The sequence below is a fragment of the Protopterus annectens genome, chromosome 8.part0, assembly GCF_019279795.1.
Source record: "Protopterus annectens isolate FY-2018-M chromosome 8.part0, PAN1.0, whole genome shotgun sequence".
Taxonomy (NCBI): Eukaryota; Metazoa; Chordata; order Ceratodontiformes; family Protopteridae; genus Protopterus; species Protopterus annectens.
The window spans coordinates 108,253,224-108,276,064 of NC_056741.1; positions in this window are offsets into that span (position 1 = coordinate 108,253,224).

Sequence of the window (22,841 nt, forward strand, 5' to 3'; positions counted from 1 at the left end):
TGCAATGATTTTTTAAGTGCGGTCCAGAGCAAAAAGGCACACCCATTCATGCACGCACCTACCTGCATGTCTTTATATGTCACTCAACTACGGGGAGGACATGCAGACTCCACACAGAAGGCACTCCAGCTGAGTATCGAATGGGCGAACCTCTTGCTGAAAGGCGACAATGCTAACCACTGCACCAAAAATTTCCTGTATAATAAAATCACAGATTGGATGCAGCAGTCAATGACTCCGTCACAAATGCATATACAAAAACCCTTGCAAACAGCTATATCATGTCCTTTCTATATAGAAATCCTCACATCTATTAATTCAGAAACAATTGCAACACTGTACATCATATTGGATGTTAAAATGGCAGAATGAATACCTTCAACCTAAAAAGGAGCAAATAAAGAATATAGACATACCCCATCAAAGCATAATTCTTCATTCTGTGCATTATAATCATCATTAAGCTTTACAGCATTCCAGGAGTTCCCTTTAACTCAAAGGACTACATCTGAAACAGATTCTAAGATTCACTATGTGAATGTAGTGAAGCATTCCACTATATAATGCTAGTCCATCCCTAAGCTGATGCATGACGTGAGCTGTTAAGATAACTCAAAAATGTTAAACAACAGTTCAGGCCTACTGCCTAACAGTAAAAGTCACATAAGAAATAACAGTATAAAACATAACACTAAGTAAAATTAACCCATTCCTAAAACAGGAACACCCATACACACATACCCTATGGCTACTGATAGTAATAAACTATTAAACAGCAGCTAAAATCTATCAACAGTCCATGGAACTCACATTCAGGACACATTTCATGTGAAGGATGGTTCGATCCTATGCACATAACTTCACTGCAACTGCAGACTCCACAATTACAACACAACGCTGTCATCAGTCGCAGGCAAAACTAACAAATACTACTGCTCTGTTAAGCTAGTCCTTAAATAAACTACCCACAGCGCCATCCACTGTCAACTTTACAATATATCACTTAAACTGCTAATACAAAAGGACTTAAACTCAACCTTAAAACTGACAGATATTACTACAAAGAAAATGCACCCATCTCACATATACAAATGGCCTCAAACAACCATCAACATATTCAGGTTTAAATATAGGTTCCCTACCATGTCTCAAGACTCACTCTCCATGTTCCTAAGCACCCTGGAGAATATTAGGGTCCAAGCTAACACTTTCATACTGAACGACTTCAACTACCCCTCCATTAACTGGGAAAACTACTCATATACCAATACACTTGTCCAAGGTTTCCTGGAATTCATTAATTCCAGTGCTCTGGACCAGCTCATTCTTATCCCCTCTAGAGGTAGCAACATCCTTGACCTGGTCATTGCTAACATGCTACAGTTGCTCTTTGGCACATAGTAGTCAACTCTTTCCTGGTTAGATCCGACCACAAACTAATCACCTTGGAAATCCACATCCCTCCCACTCCGCAAAGGTGACCACCATGAAAAACTTCTCCAAAGCTAACTTTGGGCTCCTAAAAACAGAGGTGGCTAACTTCACAGCACCCATGCAAATGGAGAATAGTTGCATAACTGCCGAATCATACACCAATGCACTGTACAAACACAAATGCATGGGTCTCACCATACCCAGTAGAACCAAGACACTCTCCTCCAAAAAAGGAAGCCAATCTGGTGGTCCCCTGCCATAAACAAACACTACAACAGAAGGAGGAAACTGATGCAGAATAAGGTGAAGTCCCAAGACTGGGAAAAACTCCCTTATCAGCCTCAACAAAAAGTTGAGATCCCTCATCAAATCCTCTAAATCTAGGGATGAAAACAGAATTGCAGCAGATAGTAAAGACAACCACAAGGCTTTCTATAGTTAAGTAAAGAATCTCCATGGCAATACACAGATTTGCTCTGAGCTACTGCACAATAGTACCTCCTATACCAAGCCAACAGATATTGCCAATATACTAGCCAACAGATTCAGTGCCAACTTTACCCATCTCCACCCCCCCAAAGGACCAGTCACAATACCAGTAGATTGCCAGGCACCCAGTATTACTGCTGCACAGGTAAAACAGCACTGTCCAAGGCCAAGAATACAGCTTCTATGGGACCTGACAATATCCTTGGCTGTGTTCTACATGAACTGCAGAGTGAAATGTCACTTCACCAGTGTGCCTTGTTCAATCATAGCCTCACCTCAGGCGTTGTCCCTATGGAATGGCACACTGCTACAGTCATTCATCTCCACAAAGGAGGAGCAACTACAGACCCTGGGAACTATTTGCCCCATTAGCCTGATGAGTCTGATATGTAAAGCTATGGAACGCATCATCATAGACCTAATAAACAAGGTTATACAGAATCTCCAAACTCTGAATCCCACACAGTTTGTTTTTGTGAAGGGTAGATCATGCCTGTTCAACTTGGTCAACTTCTTTGAGTCAGTCACCAGAGCTGTGGATGAAGGCAAGGTGGTTCATACAGCCTACCTTGATCTGGCCAAGGCCTTTGATACCATTCCCCATGCAGAAATCATAGAAAAACTCACTAAACTAGGCATCAACCCCTATATCACTAGGTGAGTTGCAAACTGGCTCACAGGTAGAACCCAGAGTGTGAAAGTAGCTGACTCCAAGTCAGACTGTTGACCAGTCACAAGTGGAGTCCCACAGAGATCGGTCCTGGGTCATCTCCTGTTTGGTTTCTACTTCTCTGAAGTCCAAGCCAACATGAAGGGACTGGCTGACAAAGTTCACAGACAATTGCAAGTTGGGAGCTATTATTAACTCCCCAAGTGATGTTGACATCCTACAGAAAGGCCTCACTGAGACCAATGACTAGTGTCAGAACCATGGCCTTAAGCTCAATGCCAAAAAATGTGTCATCATCCCCTTTGGGAAAAACCCAATTCCCATGAATTACCACATTGATGGTAGTCCACTGAACACAGAAGGTGTTATAAGAGATCTGGGAACACAGGTTGACAGCAACCTCTCTTTTGACCACCACATTGTCACTATGGTCAGAAAGTCCCTCTGTGTGGCACATCTCATTACTAAGGGTTTTGCATCCAGGAAGAAGGAGGTCATTGTCTCCCTCAACTCTTCCCTCATTAGGTCAGTCATTGAGTATAATGCCCCATTTGGCATGTACCTCACTAAACACCTGCAACAACTGGTGAGGCCTCAAAAGTACCTCACAAAGAGGATCCTAGGCCTTAAACATTTGTCCTGTATGGACAGAATAAAAAAACTCCAACTATTCTCTGTCTCATATCACCTACTTAGTGGCAATCTCTGCTTGAATTACAAAGCCATGTCTGACCCAGCTTTGTTAGAAATTATACATCTAAAGAAATCCCAATCCCTCTGCACCACAGGCTCCAGAGACCTCAATCTCATTACCACAATCAACAGAACATGCTGGAGGGACAGGTTCATAACCCAGAAACTCCCCATGCTATCAAACAGACTTCCCATACATGTCAAGCAGAGCACCTCACTGGCCCTATTCAAGAGAAATCTTGATGAGTGGATGGGAAATAGAAAATTCACCCCATGGATCACTACAGTGGCTTTACTTGACAGAGGCACTGGGAACTAAGGTTGGGTGGCACGATGCCAGGGTAATCCTATGTGCTAGGCTTGTAAAGCCTCCAGGGCCATTAGCCTAGTACACACCTATGAACCTATGAAGCTATAAATCTGGTGCCCTAATTAACTAAAGTAAGAAGTGTGTGTGTCGGTGAGTGGGCCTAATTGTGTTCCTTTCATTGCTGGGCTGAATAGCTGCAACTGTCATTTTTGGACTGGTTTGTCTGTGCGAAGTTTGAACCTTGGGCTGAATAGCTGCAATGGTCGTTTTGAGGACTGGTTTGTCTGTGCGACATTTGGGCCTTTTTTTAGCTCCCTCACAGTTGTGAATAGTAACCTTCTGTAAGGGTGATTGATAATTCTTTTGGTTGTGAATAGTAACTGTTAGAAAAATATGTGCTTAGACATATAAACTGTTAGAAAAATATGTGCTTAGACATATATAAACTGTTAGGAAAATATGTGCTTAGACATATATAAATTATTAGAAGAATATGTACTCAAACATATATGTAGTGCAAAGAAACAGTATAATATGTAATGCATTTAATTCTATTTTACTAGAATGACTGTAGAAATAATCTTGCATGAAATAATTTGAAGCTTAGCTGTAGTGTAGTTAAAAACTCTGACCCTGACAGTAGCTAGCTCAGCATGCTTATGTCTTTCAGCATTATTATCTGCAGGGTCGGAAAGAAGTGAATATGTGTGCATGTGTATCTTTCTTCCTTCCACCGAGAAGAATGGCCTTGTGAACACTATCAGTGATAATGTCCAGCTGTTAACCAGAGAGACAAAGAGACGTATTAAGAAGACATTCATCCATTGTATTTGAACTAATCCAAGAGCCTTGAATTAGTTACATCCACGGAAAGACATTGTAACTGACCACGTGCCTTACAAGGCTGTAATATTCTCATGGGAAAACTTTTTGAAAAAGCATTACATCAACATTTACTTATGGACTATAGTGATGTAAAGGCCCTGTGACTGACCACGTCAGTAAGGTGGGCAAAAGCTGATTGTAAATGGTATATAATTGAAGGTATTTCCTGAATGTAATTAGTCAAAATTCTGTACATGTTATGTATGTTTTTTTGCCTCCTAATGTACATTAGATAAATGTTATTTTGAACCTCGAGCCTACTGTCTTACTGACTGTTATTTTGAAATGCCTAATGATTTTTACAGTCTGATTTTAACAATTTATTTAACATTTTGGTCCTTCTGAAAGCCAGAATTCCCTTGGTAAGCTGCAGGTCAGAGTACATAGGTGGTACTGAAAACTGCGCAGGAGAAGTTGCCAGAATGGTCCTTCTCGAGTGAAAAAGACCTCCGACTGAATTGTTGTATGTAAAGAGGCTGTCCACTTTCTGATCTGTGGCCGAAAAGCGGAAAACTGGATCCTAAGAAGAACAGCCGGTGGCGGAGGCTCAGGTAAGGAGAATTTCCCTCTTTGTCTTTGTTTTAGATCAGGGACCAGGTTACACTGTGCTATTGCTAAGGTTTGTGATAGCAGGGAGAGAGATAGTCGAAGTATTGTATCTTGAGTCATAGATCAGGGAATAACAAAGCAAAGTAAACAGTCATTCTAGACACTACTGTGGATACGGGGAAATAAGATACCACGTGGTACAAGAGAAGGGTTACGTAACAGTCTTTTTAAGACATGGGAAATCAGTGCACTAAGGGGTCACGAGATCCGCCCCTAACAGATGACGCGAAGTATATGCAATTGCAAAGAGCAGATAATGTGAGATGTTTTGCAAAATGGGTCAATAAATATGAATTTGATGGTAAATTAGATAAAATATCACTAGTGAAACTTTTGAAGCAATTAAAATCTGACGCAGAAGGTCAGGCAAAAAAACAACGACAGTTGGGTGTTCCTCAAGCACATAGGTGGATTGAGGAAGTGAACCGACGGGAACAGAAGATTAAAAATGCGAAAGCATTATTTTTAGACAAGGAAGATAATAATACAGTAGTAGCAACGGCCCCTCCCCCACCACCTCCTCCGATACCTTATTCAGGATATGAAGCGGGAGGGCGGGCTGGACCCCCCCCCACGTTATCCTGAGGCAACAGGGGTATTAAAACAACCATTTGTAAGAGAACCTGTTGAAACTAGATCCCGAACACGTAAAACACTTAGAGATGTTCAACTAAGTAGAGATTCATTAGATGAGAGTGAGGAAATCTGTCCATTAATTGAAGTACCAAACCCACAGGCAGGACAGGAAGGCCAGGACTCAACTCTCTTAGTATATAGACCATGGACACTGGAGGATATCCGGAAAGCTACAGAGGGAATTCCCCATCCAAAAATTAACTTTGAAAAGTTTATACAAGACTTACAGGGTATGAGATTGAGTTACCACTTAAATGGGGAAGAGGTAGAGAAGGTAATTAGACAAATTATAGGTCCGGACTGGCACATGGTTTGTGGCGTCTGGAATGCTCGTGACGCGCAACTTAGACCACTCCTACATAGTGACGCAGAGCTAGATACTAGGTTGAAGGGTCTTACAGACCGAATTACTGAAAAATGGAAACCTAGAGCAGACTGGACTTGTATTAACCAGTGCATACAACAAGATAATGAAACAGTGGATGCATACTATGGTAGATTATTAGAATGTTTCAATAACCATAGTGGTATGATTGTTCCTGAAAATCAGAAAAATGATAGCCCATATGAACAACAACTGAAAAATGCATTTTTAAAAGGTTGCATTGCCCCTATCAGTAGCTTCATCACGAAGCATATGATAGATCATCGAACGAGTAGGCTTCAAGCCTTACTAGAGTATGCTAGGCATGCTGAAAGACATTTTAACAGCAAAAAGAAAAAGAAGACGCAGGTCTTCACAGCTGAAGACTGAGCAGAAGTCTTTGTAGTACAGTCAGGTAAAAAGGGTAAGCGAAATACTCAGGGCAACAAACGCTCTGACAGGGACCCAGAGGTCTATGAGGATAGGAAAAAAAGAGGTGAGTGCTTTAACTGCGGGAAGAGAGGACATTTAGCAAGGGATTGCAGGAACAAACCACCTGCAGAAAAAAAGGATAAAAATGATGAGGATTGACTATATGACAGTCATACTGCTCAGCAGTCATCAGGAGAGACTAATGAGCAGGGAGATAATGTAAATATAATAGAAGAAACAGATGACATACAAACGGATGTAGAAGCTGGGGAAAGTGAAGTTTTAGATTTAGCCTTGTTGAGCTTGGAGCTCTATTTAGCAGACACAAAACCGGAAGTTACACTTCTGGTGGAGGGGAGAGAAGTCAAATTTTTGTGTGATTCAGGAGCATCACGAACTTTGATACATCCTTCAAAGTTACCGGAGCACTCTGAATCACCTGACTACATATTAGTGAAAGCAGCAAACGGACAGCTATACAGGGAACCACTTTCCCATGATATAGCAATAACTGACCCTGTCTCGGGTATGACCCAGAGAAGTAAAATAGTACTTTCTGCAAAATGTCCAATGAATTTATTGGGAAGAGATCTTATGCAGCTTTTTGGCATAGCAGTAGTTCCCACCATGAAGGGTATGGAGGCACAGAGACAAATGGATGCTTTTGTAGTGCGATCGGAGGGTGAAGCCTATTATTGGTACAGCCAGGACCTGGTTACGACCGGTCCAGGGGCAGTGACCAAAGAACTGATGAACGTAGCCATCAGTAAGGTGCCCTCCCTCGACTTTGATCAGCAACATTTGTTACATTGTACTCTATACTATTGTAGCACACCGGGGCCTGATAAGGCATATGAACAAAAATTGTTCAGAAATCCTGCAAATAGATTAGTATTACGGACTTTGTATTGGGATACTGAGGGTAATAGTGTGGTGAGTTGTTCATTACCTCAGGAATTCATGGAATTGTATAAGTCCAACAAGCTACCGCATGTCAGTTTAACCAAAAGCAGAAATGTTAGGTGGGTAGATCTGGGTGACAAAGTGACAAGATGGGAGAAACAAACCGACTCAGAACTGTCGGAGCAAGGAGTACAGAAACAGAAACTGAATTGGCTAACGCAAGCGCGCCCAGCTGTACACTTACAGCAAAGTGAGGACAGTTGATTAGCGTTCTTGTTAGAAGAAGAAGAAAAAGCCTTGGGTGATATACCAAGCACTCTTTGGTCAACAGGGAAATCAGATGTAGGGCTTATTCGAACAGCAGGTCCAGTAACTATTACACCAAAATCAGCATTTAGACCACAAAAAAGACAATATCCTTTGAGGAAGGATGCAGAGCAGGGAATCAAACCTATAATAATGGCATTACTTAAGGAAGGGATACTGGTAGAGTCTTTGGATTCACCATGTAATACTCCTCTATTTCCTGTTAAAAAAGCAAACGGGGAATGGCGGATGGTACAAGATTTACAAGCCGTGAATGATGCGGTAATACCTAGGGCACCTACGGTGCCAGACCCACATACTTTATTAAATGACTTGAAGCCACAACAGAAGTATTTCACTGTGGTAGACATAAGCAATGCTTTCTTTTCAATACCTATACACCCTGATAGTCAATATTGGTTTGCGTTTACATTTCAGGGTAAAAGGTATACATATACTCGACTACCACAGGGATATAGCGAAAGTCCAACAATATTCGCACAAGAGATGGCTAGCAACCTGGCGGGATTTACTCCACCAGGGGGCAGTCAAGTGTTACTTTATGTAGATGACATCTTGCTTGCAGCCCCTACCCAGCAGCAATGTAGGGAAGACACAATAGCATTGTTGAAGTTTTTGGCAGAACAAGGGCACAAAGTAAACAAGCACAAATTGCAACTTTGGAGAAAGCAGGTTAAGTACCTGGGATATGTGATATCCAAGGAGGGTAGAACATTAGATGAAGCTAGGAAAACAGCGATTTTGCAAGCACCTAAACCAACTACCAAAAAGGAAATGATGTCCTTTCTGGGAACGACTAATTTTTGTCGAAGTTGGGTACCGAATTATGCTCTGGAGATAGCTCCATTGGCTGATTTAATATTTAAAACACTGATGGCAGCACAAGAGACACTACATTGGACATCGGAAGCAGAAACAGCTTTTTGCAGACTAAAACAATTGATAGTTTCATCATTAGTTTTAGGACTTCCGAATTACCATAAGAGATTTTTTCAGACCGTGGATTGTAGGCAGGGAAATATGACGTCAGTATTGACGCAACAACATGGCAGTAAGCAACGCCCCATAGCTTACTATTCATCGCAGTTAGATCCGGTGGCACGGTCATTGCCACATTGTGTACAGGCAGTTGTCGCAGCTGCTATGGCAGTACAGGCTTCGGCCTCAGTGGTGTTGTTTCACCCTCTCACTTTGAGAGTGCCTCATGCAGTTGCGATAATTTTACTGCAAGAGAAAATAGCATTTTTATCTCCTGCTAGACATCTTTCTTGTATGACCATACTATTGAGCCAACCCCATATGATAATTGAACGATGCACAACATTAAATCCATCAACGTTGCTTCCGACTCCTGTGGATGGCACACCACACAGTTGCCTACAGGAAATGGAACAAATAACTTTACCTAGACAAGATCTCACTGATGTGTCTTTAGCTGATGCAGAGGTGACATTTTATGTAGACGGATCATGTAGAAAGGGTCCTACAGGGAAGAATCTAGTGGGTTATGCAGTAGTAACAGATGTTGAAATTGTAGAAGCACAACCCCTGCAGCATAACCTGTCTGCTCAAGCAGCAGAATTGATAGCTTTAACACATGCCTGCACTTTAGCGAAAGACAGATGTGTAAACATATATACTGATAGTCAGTATGCTTTCTCTACAGTGCATGTTTTTGCTAACAGTGGAAGAATAGGGAATGATAACATCCACTGGCAAACCCGATTAACCATGCAATTGATTTTGAATCTGTTAGATTCCATTCAGTTACCTACTAAAGTAGCTATTTGTAAATGTGCAGCTCATACTAAACAACAGGATAAGATTTCAAAAGGAAATGCTCGGGCTGATGCAGCTGCAAAGCAAGCTGCCTCAGACCCAGAGACTTTGTTTTCAAATGAGGAATTACAACCTTCTGACACTTTAGATCTAGAAATGTTGAAAACAATGCAGACATTGACTACAAAGGCAGAGAAGCAGAAGTGGGTTAGACGAGGAGCAATTCTTGAGGAAGGACTGTACATCTCCAAAGAGAAGAAGCCAATATTACCATCTAATTTATTTAAATATGCGGCTTTGTTGAGCCATGGGCAGAGCCATGTCTCAACAGGGGGGATGGTACAGTTAGTTAACAGAACATTCCAAACATATGGATTCACGAACTACACACAAAAAATTTGTGCAGCATGTCATATTTGTAGTAAACATCATGCACAGGGAGCATTTAAACCGAAGCGAGGGAGTTTCCTACACTACCATATCCGTTCCATACTATTTGTATGGATTTTATAGAACTGAATAAATGTGAAGGAAAGAAATACTGTTTAGTGATCATAGATATGTTTTCAAAATGGGTAGAAGCTTTTCCAACTAGGAATCCGGATGCAGCAACAGTGGCAAAAGCCTTAGTAAAGGAAATTATTCCTAGATTTGGCATACGGAGAAAATTTATAGTGATAATGGAACACATTTTGTTAATCAGACAATCCAGCAACTTGGGAGATTCTTTGGGATTTCTTTGAAGAACCATTGTGCTTATCACCCCCAGTCAGCAGGACTGGTGGAGAGGTACAATGGGATTTTAAAAAATAAGTTAAGGAAATTGATGAGTGAGACTCAGAAGAATTGGATTTGCTGTCTACCTTTAGCACTGCTGAGCATGAGAACAGTTCCAAATGTAAAGGGTTTGACCCCCTTTGAAGTAGTATTCGGAAGAGCATATTATGTGCCACAGTGGAAAGCCCTCATGCCTGCAGAGCTGGAGGCCGATAGCTCATTAGCCAGTTATATGAAAAGATTGTTAACAAATAAGACTGTTTTGCAGTTGAACTCTTTTTCAGACAAAGAAGAAACAAAACCAGAAGCCGTGCTGACCCTGGGGTCCTGGATTTGGCTGAAGGTTATAAAGAGGAAAAATTGGACGAGTCCGAGGTGGGAAGGTCTGTACCAGGTACTGTTGGCAACGCCTACTGCAGTAAAAGTTGCTGAGAGATCATCCTGGGTTCATCTGATGCACTGTAAACCGCTCAAGGAGTTTAAGTTAGACAAACATTTTGTAGCTGATATACCACAGAAACAGGATGGCCAGGGGCAGAGTGTATAGAAATGCAAAACAACCCCAAAGACATTGGTTCACTGGCCTACTGATCATACACCTATTAACCATGCTTGTGATGACTTTTTTGTTGTTATGGTTTTTCTTACATATAACTACACAAGTGAAACTGATGAAACGTGATGAACTGGCCATAGATTGGCATCCAAACTTTAACACGTACCTAGGTATGAAACGTGTATATGTAGAGACTATGAACGTTTCAAACTGCTGGGTTTGTACTGCTATACCTACAGCATATGGAGGACTTTTGATGTCTGCTGTCCCCTTGGGGATAAATGAGACTTGGGAGAATTTATTATTCGACACAGGTACTGTGAGATCACAGGACAAAGTGGCATTGTACTTACCCGTTACACAAAGAGGAATTGTTTGTTTTATTAAAAATGATACACTCCAAGTTGGTTGGAGTAATTGTAACATAACTGTGTCTTACAAATGTTATATAAAAGCTAAAGACAAGAGCACTAGTTGTAGCACAAATTACGATTCGTATTTGAGCTTGATGAAAACAATGTTAAGAGATGTGCAGAGAAATCCTGAAATGTATAAACAGTTATCTGTTATAGACAAGAAAATGTTTCATTCAGAGTTAACCCGCATCAGTACTAAAGTAGAAAAATGTTATTTTGTTTGTGGGAAAAAAGCATATAAATGGTTACCTGAGAATTGGTCCAGCAGTTGTTTTTTGGGTTATCTGGTTCCAGCCATAAGACATACTGCAGAATTGCCTCTGGGTAAGATACGCAATGTGAGAGATGTAGTTCAAAAACCTGGGAACACAGTCGGGAATCCTACTAATCCAGTGGGTAAGATTGAAGCAAGCTGGAAAGACCAGTCGTCTGTGAAAGATAAAGAAAAATTGACTCATATGGACTTGAGTGACAGTGTCATATCCTGGGCTGGAATATTCCCAGCCTATGGAGCAGTCAAATCGATTTGGGAACTGAGGAAATTGTCAAAACTTCTCGAAGTAATGAGCAATGCGACTTTTTCCGCTCTCGAACTTGTGACTGATGAACTGAATGCAATGAGAACTGTAGTGCTACAAAATCGAATGGCTCTTGACTTCACCCTAGCGGCGAGAGGTGGTACGTGCGCGCTTATCAAAGAAGAATGCTGTGCGTATATTCCAGACAACAGACATGAAATAAATGATCACCTAGAGGTAATACAGCAGGTATCAGCTATGGCGGAACCAGGCCCAAACCCACTGATGAACTTTTTCCAGAATCTATTTGGGGGGTGGGGTTCAATCCTAATGAATATTTTGATTGCTATTTGTGTGGTTTTGCTCATAATTGGAGCATGTGTCTGCTGCGGGATACCCTGTGTGAAAAGATTAGTTAGAGATTTTGTTGACATATCAGTAACTGAGACTATGTACCAGGACATGGAATTGAATCTGTTGATACCAAGTGAAAGCCTATCTGAAATATAAAACGAATGACTTGCTTAGCTGAAAGTCCTTAGAAAGGAAAAGGCTAAGGAATGAAATGATATTGTTTATGTTTCTAAAAAGAATGAAAAGCATTAACAGGAGGGAGCATGTTAGAAAAATATGTGCTTAGACATATAAACTGTTAGAAAAATATGTGCTTAGACATATATAAACTGTTAGGAAAATATGTGCTTAGACATATATAAATTATTAGAAGAATATGTACTCAAACATATATGTAGTGCAAAGAAACAGTATAATATGTAATGCATTTAATTCTATTTTACTAGAATGACTGTAGAAATAATCTTGCATGAAATAATTTGAAGCTTAGCTGTAGTGTAGTTAAAAACTCTGACCCTGACAGTAGCTAGCTCAGCAGGCTTATGTCTTTCAGCATTATTATCTGCAGGGTCGGAAAGAAGTGAATATGTGTGCATGTGTATCTTTCTTCCTTCCACCGAGAAGAATGGCCTTGTGAACACTATCAGTGATAATGTCCAGCTAGTAACCAGAGAGACAAAGAGACGTATTAAGAAGACATTCATCCATTGTATTTGAACTAATCCAAGAGCCTTGAATTAGTTACATCCACGGAAAGACATTGTAACTGACCAGGTGCCTTACAAGGCTGTAATATTCTCATGGGAAAACTTTTTGAAAAAGCATTACATCAGCATTTACTTATGGACTATAGTGATGTAAAGGCCCTGTGACTGACCACGTCAGTAAGGTGGGCAAAAGCTGATTGTAAATGGTATATAATTGAAGGTATTTCCTGAATGTAATTAGTCAAAATTCTGTACATGTTATGTATGGTTTTTTGCCTCCTAATGTACATTAGATAAATGTTATTTTGAACCTCGAGCCTACTGTCTTACTGACTGTTATTTTGAAATGCCTAATGATTTTTACAGTCTGATTTTAACAATTTATTTAACAGTAACCTTCTCTAAGGGTGAGTGATAATTCTTTTGGATGAAACTTTGCCTACGAGTTGTCATCTGTAGGGTTTGCTTATCGAGACTTGTTGGGACCTCTACATTTTGGATTTGTTGTAAATGATTGTTGAATATGAGCAGAGTTGCTTTTTAGGGACTTTGTTCACTGCTTGCACAGCTTTTAGCTGTTTTATTTCTTAGTTTTATGATACTTCCCTTCTATCCTGCCTGAGTAACATTTGTAGCTTCACTAACTTGTTGCTGTCTATATTGCTTTGTGTTTATTTTTGCATACAGGTGTATTAACTGCTTTATTTATTGAGGGGTATTTCAAATGTTTTATAATATTGTAAGGAAAAGTATTCCTCTATTTACTATTGTCTCCATTTTTTGCAGATTATCTACTTTTGTTAATCTGTCTGCATTTACTTATATGTCACTTTTTATTTTGGAAATTTATTGGATCGGTGGTCAGGTGACTGCTGTCTACTAATTTAGGAGACCGTGTTTTGTATTTTGATTAAGACAAACTTTGTTTTTAGCCTTATTGTTGAGACCTTTGAGGTTTCTATATTGCCACGTATTTTTTGGTTTGTAAAGAACATATATTTTGTGGTATATCTTAATATCTCTTTATTTTTTTCTAGAAACTGCCTGTCACATTTAAAACTGCTTTATATATCGTATTGTTGTAACTGTTGCCTAACGCCTATCACTAATGATGTTGCCATTTCTTTTCCTCTTCCCTCTATTTACATTGACATATGTCACATCTTATCACACTCCCCTACAATTCTCCCCTTACCCCCCACTCGGAACCTACATCCCTCCCAAAATCTATCCAGGTCCTACCATACTCCTATATGCTCACACTCACTGTGCTCTACCATACTATTTATTCTTTAAAATAAAATTACTCCTCTTATTAAAACTAATCTCAAACTTAAAACCCAAATTTCTCTATCCTCTCCCTCATCCTATCTCTTTACTCTCTATCCTTACAACACTCCTCCTTTCAGGTGATATACATCCCAACCCTGGTCCTAATATCCAACTCTTATCTTCTAATTCCTCTACTCCATCTACTATTACTATTACTTCTTCCCCCCACACCTCTAGCAATCCTACTCTCACTAGTACCTCCCCACCCACTCTCACTTCTACATACAAAATCAAAAGACATAAATTCTTCTTCCTTAATATACAGAGTATCTGCAACAAAGTGCCTGATCTCCATGCTCTCATTCAACACTATACTCCCCACATTTTAACTCTCTCAGAAACTTAGCTAAAACCCCACATCCACAACTCTGAGATCTGCCCCCCCGGTTTCAATATCTACAGACAGGACAGACCTAGCAAAAAGGGAGGTGGTGTCTCCATTCTTTTTTCTGACTCTCTCAATATTTTACCACATTGAATTACCCCTCCCTCCTTCCACCCTGCAGAGCTACTCATCGTAACCTGTCATCTCAACAACTACCAAAAAATGGCCATAGCCTCAATCTATATTCCACTAGGGAATAATATCACCATCCTTGAAAACATCTTATCTTTGTGTTTTCATCACATCCCCTTTGAAGCTATTATACTCGGGGATGTAAATATTGACTGGAACTTAGTTAACTCCAATACACTGTCTCATAGTCTCAACCTACACGGTTTTACTCAACTTGTTTCCTCCCCCACCCACCTTGGCAAAACACACTCTAATACTATCCTAGACTGGATTCTTGTAAATTCTCCTAATTTGTACCACCAGCCAGGAACACTATCTGACTCCATTATTGACCACCTATCTATCCACATTATTAGGTACTCACCCAAACTTACTTGTTCTCATCTCTTTAAATATATCCGTAACCAAAGAAATTTCAATATCACTTCCTTTAACAAAATTCTCTCAAATATTAACTGGTCCTGCCTATATTCTCTTCCTTTAAATGATGCAGTTAGCTACTTCAACCAGACATTCCTAAACATACTCAACTCTCTGGCCCCTATCAGGAAAATAAAAGTCAAAGCTAAATATGCCCCCTGGCTATCCAAAGCAACTTTCCACCTTATGCATAAAAGAGATGCCACTTGAAAACAATATAAAAAAAACAAATCTTCTGTCTTCCTTCAATCTTACGTGGAACTTAGAAACCTTATAAAAAAAGAGTCAACCAAGTCAGAAGAAAATTTTACCTCTCTGATCAATCTCTGAAACCTACTAACCCCCAGAAGTTCTGGTCATCCATAAAAATTCTTCTCAATCCTGGCTCACCCACAAACCCTAATCCTTTTCCCAATCAATCTCTCCCGGATACCGCCATTCATTTTAATCACTACTTTATTGATACCATTTCTAAACTTGTAACTAACAACTCTAATATTCCCAACCCCACCTCTCATTCCACTTCCAGTACTATCACTTCCATTACGACACCCACTTTTTCTCCATACCCCCAACCTGATACCTCTAACCTCTCTGACCCCTTCTTGCTCAAACCTGTATCTGTTAGTTATAGTAAAACTCTCCTTAGTAAACTCAAACCTTGTTCCCCAGCTCCTGATAACCTACCTTCCCAATTCTTGAGAATTGCTGCTAACTCTGTGGCCCTTCCTGTCTCCATTCTAATAAACCGCTCAATCCAAGAATCTATTTTCCCTCTATTGGAAGGAATATTATACTATCCCACTACATAAGGGTGGAAACTCCACAGAACCATCTAACTTCCATCCCATTTCTATTCTTTCTCCCCTCTCCAAAATTCTAGAAAAATGTATTCATTCTCAACTGCTTTCCTACCTTACTCAAAACAATCTTTTAACCAATACCCGGCATGATTTTTAGGCCCAAACACAGTACTAACACAGCACTTTTATTCTTCTCTCATACAGTAGCTGAGGCCGGAGACAATAATAAACTTGTGTCTTGCCTTTTCTTGGATCTGTCAAAGGCTTTTGACACTGTTTCTCACAAGATTCTACTTCAAAAACTTTCTCAGCTGAACATTTCTATCCCCACTCTAAATTGGTTCTCTAGTTACCTGACCAGTTGCTTACAAGCAGTTAAATGGCAAAATTCCTTCTCACCCTTTCTGCCAGTTCAGACCAGTGTTCCTCAAGGTTCATTTCTTGCCCCCTCCTTTTCAACCTCTTCACCAATGGCCTACACACTGTCAGCAGTCTCTCCCCTATCATACAGTATGCAGATGATTCAACTCTGATTTCCATTTCTGACTCTATCAATAACCCCCACCATATCACCCAGTTTTCATTTCACTCTGTTGAGAAGTGGGTCTCCAACAATCAACTTATTCTGAATCCCTCTAAACTAAGCTCTTACTATTCATACCTAAAGCTCTAGCCCATCACAAATCCACCTTTCTCGTATCCTCATTAAATGGCACCATCATATCACCAGATTTACACACTAAACTCCTAGGTGTCATCATTGATGACCAGCTCAAACTAGACCTCTAAATACTTCATTCTATTAGGAAAACACACCAAAAACTGGGCATGTTATATAGAAACAGCAAATTCCTGACCTCCAACTCTAAACTACTGCTAGCCCAATCCTATGTCCTTCCGGCCCTCTTCTATGGCTCCCCTCTATTTTCCAATTTACAATATAACCTGCTGGCAAAACTTGACCAAACTTATAACAAAATTGCTAGATTTGTCACCAGCAGCCCCTATAAATCCCATCACTGTTCTGCTCTCAAAAGACTACATTGGCTCGAATCCCACACCTTCTGACCAAATGTCAGTTGATCCAAGCTTTCCAAATTCTTAATTCTAACTCTGACTGTCCATCTCTGTCCAACCTAATCTTCTGGTACATCCCTCCCCGATCCCTGCGCAGCTCTGATAAACTCTTTCTACAAGTCTATAAACCCAATATTAACATAGGTAAAATACTTTATAAACACTCCATCTCCCTTATTTGGAATAATCTTCCACTCCATATTAGAAGTCATACTTCTCTTCCTAACTTCAAACATGACCTTATTTTGTACCTCCATAGCAACCCTATATGTACCTGCAACCCTATATGTACCTGTAACGCTAAATGTACCTGTAACCATCCTACTTAACTCCTCCCTTTCCATATTCCCATTTCTTCACTAGACTTATCATTAAGACCTTTTTCCTCTTTCTTATCTTACTTTATCCAATCTGCTCTTATTTCTATAACCTCCCTCTTTATATAATTTACTTTATCCTACTGCTCTTCTTTTTTCTCCTCCCTGTAGATCACTTCATTCCTCCTCTACTCCTATCTTCTTTTGCACTTTCCTTCTTCTGACCTTGTATATAGCTATGTACTATTCTTTTGATTATATTTATTTTTCTTATCCATTGTATCCATAAGTTTGTTTTGCTCTTTATATTGTTAACTTGTCTCTATTTGTATGTATTTGTATGTTTTGTTCGGGGCTTTTCCCCTCGGGTCTCCACTGAAAATGGGTAATTTCTTACCCAGTTGGATTAACCCAGTTAACAAATGTGAAATAAATAAATAAATAAATACTTAACCTACTTAAGATGTAACATTATAATCACCATACCACGCTCACCTCCTTAGTCTCCTAGCTCACAGGGCTGGTCTAATTGGCACAAATTCTTTCAACCCCAACCCCTTATGTGCCATAAGTCTAACAATCCATTAAGACTCCAAAGTCTCTGTATGACTGATCAAATCACCTTCTCCCAGGTGGTCATAAACCAAATCTATAACCTGAAACCAAAAGGTGTGAGAATTACCTGTATTCAAAGTATGTTTGGCTAAGGCACTACATTCATGACCATAGTTATTGTACAAAGAGGCAATGCAAGGTCCCTGGCCAGGCCGGTGCGTCATTTGGGAATGAACAACTAGAGTCAGCTCACCTATGATGATACGTGGGAGAGAATGTCATCTATCTTGCTGCATGAGTGAGACCTGCTGGGTGGTCATTGTACCCTTGGGCTATAGGTGCTAGCAGGGGTGCAGTCTGTCTAGAAGTATTCTGGCCATGGGAACTGATGATTAGGAATAATGTTTTGCTTCATCCAGGCTGTGCAGGCAGCAATACAACTGTATGTCATTGAAGAGAGGGAGGCACTACAAAAATATTTCTAGAGAATGCAGAAGATAACACTGAAATGAAAGACCCTCATATGTACTCTAGTTGATGAAAGTGAGGGTGCCAGTTCTGGCTATCTTGTCCTTCTCGGATGAACCAGGCTGGAGTAGCAGGCCAGGCGTCATGACCAGCATGATAAAATATAATTCAGATAACAGAAAATAGTCAGATTACAAATGGGAAATACATATAAGTATGAGATGGAGGGAAATGGTGTGAAAGGAGTGTAAATGTAAAGCAGAAAAAGGATTAAAATATATTAAAATAAGTGCACTTGTTGTTGGGGGTGGTGTTTCTGCTTTTGTCACATTTGTTTGCTGGTTCTCTTGGGATATATCCCCTTCAACTTTACAAGCAGACCGCAGGTCAACTCAGATAGTACTTAAGAAAACTTCCATAAGTCAAAGTAACTATGTTTTAGATGTTTATCAAATTAAAAGTGATCAGTCCTTTATTCCTTGAAGTTCTTTTTTAATGTCTGACATTCCTGCTATCATATCATAGCTCATCAGCCAGTGTACCACACATGCATGTGGTATGAATTTTTTATTGTAATGTATTTGCCATACTATTCATTTTTTGTAGCTTTGACCATAAATATCCAGCTGTAAATTTAAACAAAAAGTATGAAAAAGAGAAATATTTTGCAGATTAAATAAATGTTGTAGAATGAGAAAATCAAACCTCAGACTAAAAAAAACACAGCATAATGAAATTACATCTCTCCCTCTTCCTCTTAGCCAACATCATTCCTTAACTCATGTGACATCCTAAAGAGCATAATAACTTGATCACACACATACTGCAGCAATGAAGTCTACAGTGTCTGCATTCTTTAAAGAAAATGTAAATGAATCTGCTTTGGCCTTCATGATTTCCATGTTCTGCTAATTCTTTTCTATTTAACTATTCATTACAAATAAAAACTACAACCTCTTCAAAAGTATCATGCATCATGCGGTCAGAATTAGTTCTTTCCTTTTTACTTTCCTAAAACTGCTTTCTAAGTCGTACCTTGAACCATTGTAATGTTTACTTTAATCAGAGCATCCCTTCATTATCTTCTGCAATACTCTGCCATAACTGCTGTTTAGTAATGCTGCAGTATCTTGTTCTTAATGACATTTCTGGACATCCCTTTCCTCTGTTTTGCAGCACTAATTTAATTGAGACCAAACAAGTCTGTGTCTCTTCCACTAGAGTCTGCACTTTCTATTGGTCACATTCCTTGATAAAGGAGGTCATTGATTCAACATGTCAGGAGTGCAGGAGGCCATGAAATATTTACCTGAGTGCTTGATTGTTCTAGCAGTATGCCACAGCTGTATTGTTTTAGCTAGTTGCTGCAGAGTTCTGTGTATATGCACAGCCACAGTCTTCTGTGCAATATTGCGATCTGGTTTACTTATACAACTTAGAGTCACTCAATAGGCAAATGAAAACTTAGGGAATCAAACCCTGGACCACAGGCTGCAACTTGTTCAAGCTCATAGCCTTTCTTCTCCATAGTTATCACTGGGCTGCCTGCTCTCCTAGTGCAAGTTGTTGGGAAGGCTTCAGATATCATGAATAGAGGAAAGGGGGAGAAACAGGTTGTTTTGCCAGTCCAGAAAATGTAGCAAAATGAGATGGCATCCAAATCAACGAGCAAAGCATGATCAATAAAGCTTCTAGTAGAAATTTAAGATGATCCAGCTGAGGTGAGTAGTTCAATAGATGGAGTTCATTTATTTAAATATTACAATGCACTCCTTAAAGCAAACTCAAAAAAGCATATTTTAGATACTGAAAAAGTGTCAGATAAGTGAGAGGAACTTGTGAGCATGAAGGCTTGTGATCTCTCTAAAGCTAATGGGAAGTAACATGAAGTGAAACCAAAAAATATTAACTCTTGAAAGATAACTGTGAATATGACAATATGTGGTTACAAGACCAGTAGCTAGAATTTCATTAGCTAATATTGTTACTGAATTAACATAGCAGGTACAGTTCTGTTTCTTGTTGTGTCTTTCGGCTTTTCCCGATCAGGGGTCGTCACAGCGGAACTCCAGTCCGCTAATGATTGGTAGTTGATTTTTTCGTGTTGAGTTACCAGCCCTGATGCACAACCTTCAATGAAGGTACGCCCATTCATGTATGTCTCCACGCAGAAGACGCTCTAGCTGAGAATCGAACCAGACAGCATCTTACTGTGAGGCGACAACGCTACAGCAGCACCACCACTTTGGATATATTTACCACTGATATACCGAGCAGTACCTGTACTTAAATACCTCTACTCTGTCTAAAGTACAGATGGACAGCAAAAATCTACCCTTGAAATTATTTATTGTACCTGTATACATAAAGGCATGCAGTGTTGTCTATCCTTGAATTTCAAGTAGTAGGGTCTACATATGAGGAACTTCAGTTTTCTGGAAAAAAACTTTTTTTGTGATTGTCACACTGCCAACCCATCTGTCTGGAATTTTGCAAATTATTCTATGCCATTTATGAATATTGATATGACTTATACAGAACTGTATGTTATATGCTGAGCTAAAATGTAAGCACAGCATGCCCTGCTGGATTAGAACAGAAATGTATATAAACTATTGTAATTGTGTAACTGTATATGTTTTAACAGTAGAAACTGGGACATAAAAGGTTAACTTGCAAAACTTCAAGAAAATAAATTGAAATTAAATTGTTTTACAATTGTGCTATAAAAGTTATCTCTCAGTTTCAGTGAAGCAGACACAATGTCTAAAGCTAGACATTTTTGTATTGTCTTGGAAGAGAAGTAATTACTAGGTTTGAGATGCAGAAGTGTTTTATTGTTTTATGACTTTCATGATCTGCAAACATCTGAGAGATATGTATTTTTCACAGAGAGATGTTAAATTCTGTTTCTGACAAAAGGGGTTTAGCCTGGGAACTAAAGTCAGGTAACAAAAAAGTGAAGTCATCCAAGCTAACCCAGCAGTAAAAGTTGATATTAATTTAATAACTTTCTCAGAGAGAGACTGTGCATTTTGTATCTGTCTTTTGACCCAACAACAATATCAACTCATCACTTTCTGCACTTGCCTTGCTGCAAGTAAGTTTTTAGGGCATAGTAACTCTTTTAGATTCAGATAGGAATGTAGTAAAGTATAGCTTAGATTTTTTTTTATTTATTTGAGACTGTCCTGCAATGTTGTTTTAAATATTTCCTGTGATTTTGAACTCTGAAGTCACTGTGAATACAGATTTAGTATTGTCTTTTATTATGTATTATTAAATATAAAAAAAAGTATACCACCACGAAGGCAGTAAATAATTCCAGGAAAGATTGGATTCTTGCACTAAATAGTACTCTTTATTTAAGCACAAACGAAGATGTTGAGCGCTTTCATCAATGTACAAATGACTTCTTCAGAACACAATGCATAAAAGCTTACTCCCTTATATATTCAAAAAAACACCATTTACACTCGTTATTCAATTAATATGTGGGCTGGCATTAAGTGATTAGATACCTCCAATTTCTATTCAGCCTGCTACTTTACAATGAACTTGTAAAATATCTTGTTAAATGTCTGCTTTATGAAAGTAGCTAATATACGATTAACCACAATTCAATAAAAATATTACATTTAATCCAAATCTTATACATAACTATACTAACCATAACTGAACACCAGCTGGATAGTGGTAAAAAACAGGCTATGTCCTTGGTTTGTGTTTTGTACTAACAAACTGTATACATACATAACAATTTGAAAAAAGAGAGAATCAAAGGTGTGCATCAAAATTCAAATTGTATACAAAATATGTATAAAACATTTTAAAATATTTATAATTATAATATAAATAATATATATGTAGGATAAAATTATACTAAAAAAATACAGCACTATATATGACCTGTCTATCTAAAAAAAACAACAGCACTTATCGCTTGAGAATATACTTATCTAGATGTTATGCATATGTGCATATAATATGTTATATTATACTCTAACCAAGGGTTTGGTAGGAATCATTTCATTAAGTCCAGGGGATGTAGCTGCATTAAGTCTTATCTGCCACCTAATTTCCTTTTCACTCAAGATTGCCTTAATATTTCCCCATCTAGGGTTGAATGGTACAACTTCCAAGATGGCAAATTTGAAGCCAGTGCAATCTGAGCTATTTATAAGATGACGAGATAATGCATTATTCATATGTTTTCTAATGCAATACATGTGATCGTATATTCTGTTTTTAAAACAGCGATCAGTTTTCCAAATATAATAATTCATACGTGTCACATACTGCTAGGTATACTAAATGCTGTGACAAACAATTTCCATGACAAAATCTCACCTTACTTCTTAAATTGTTATTTAGGGTGATAGAAAGTTCTTCAAAAATATACCTGCAATAATTGCAACGTCCACATTTTTTTGTACCCCCTTTGGATGTCTTCCCTTTCACCTGATAACTAGATTTAACTTCAATAATTCTCT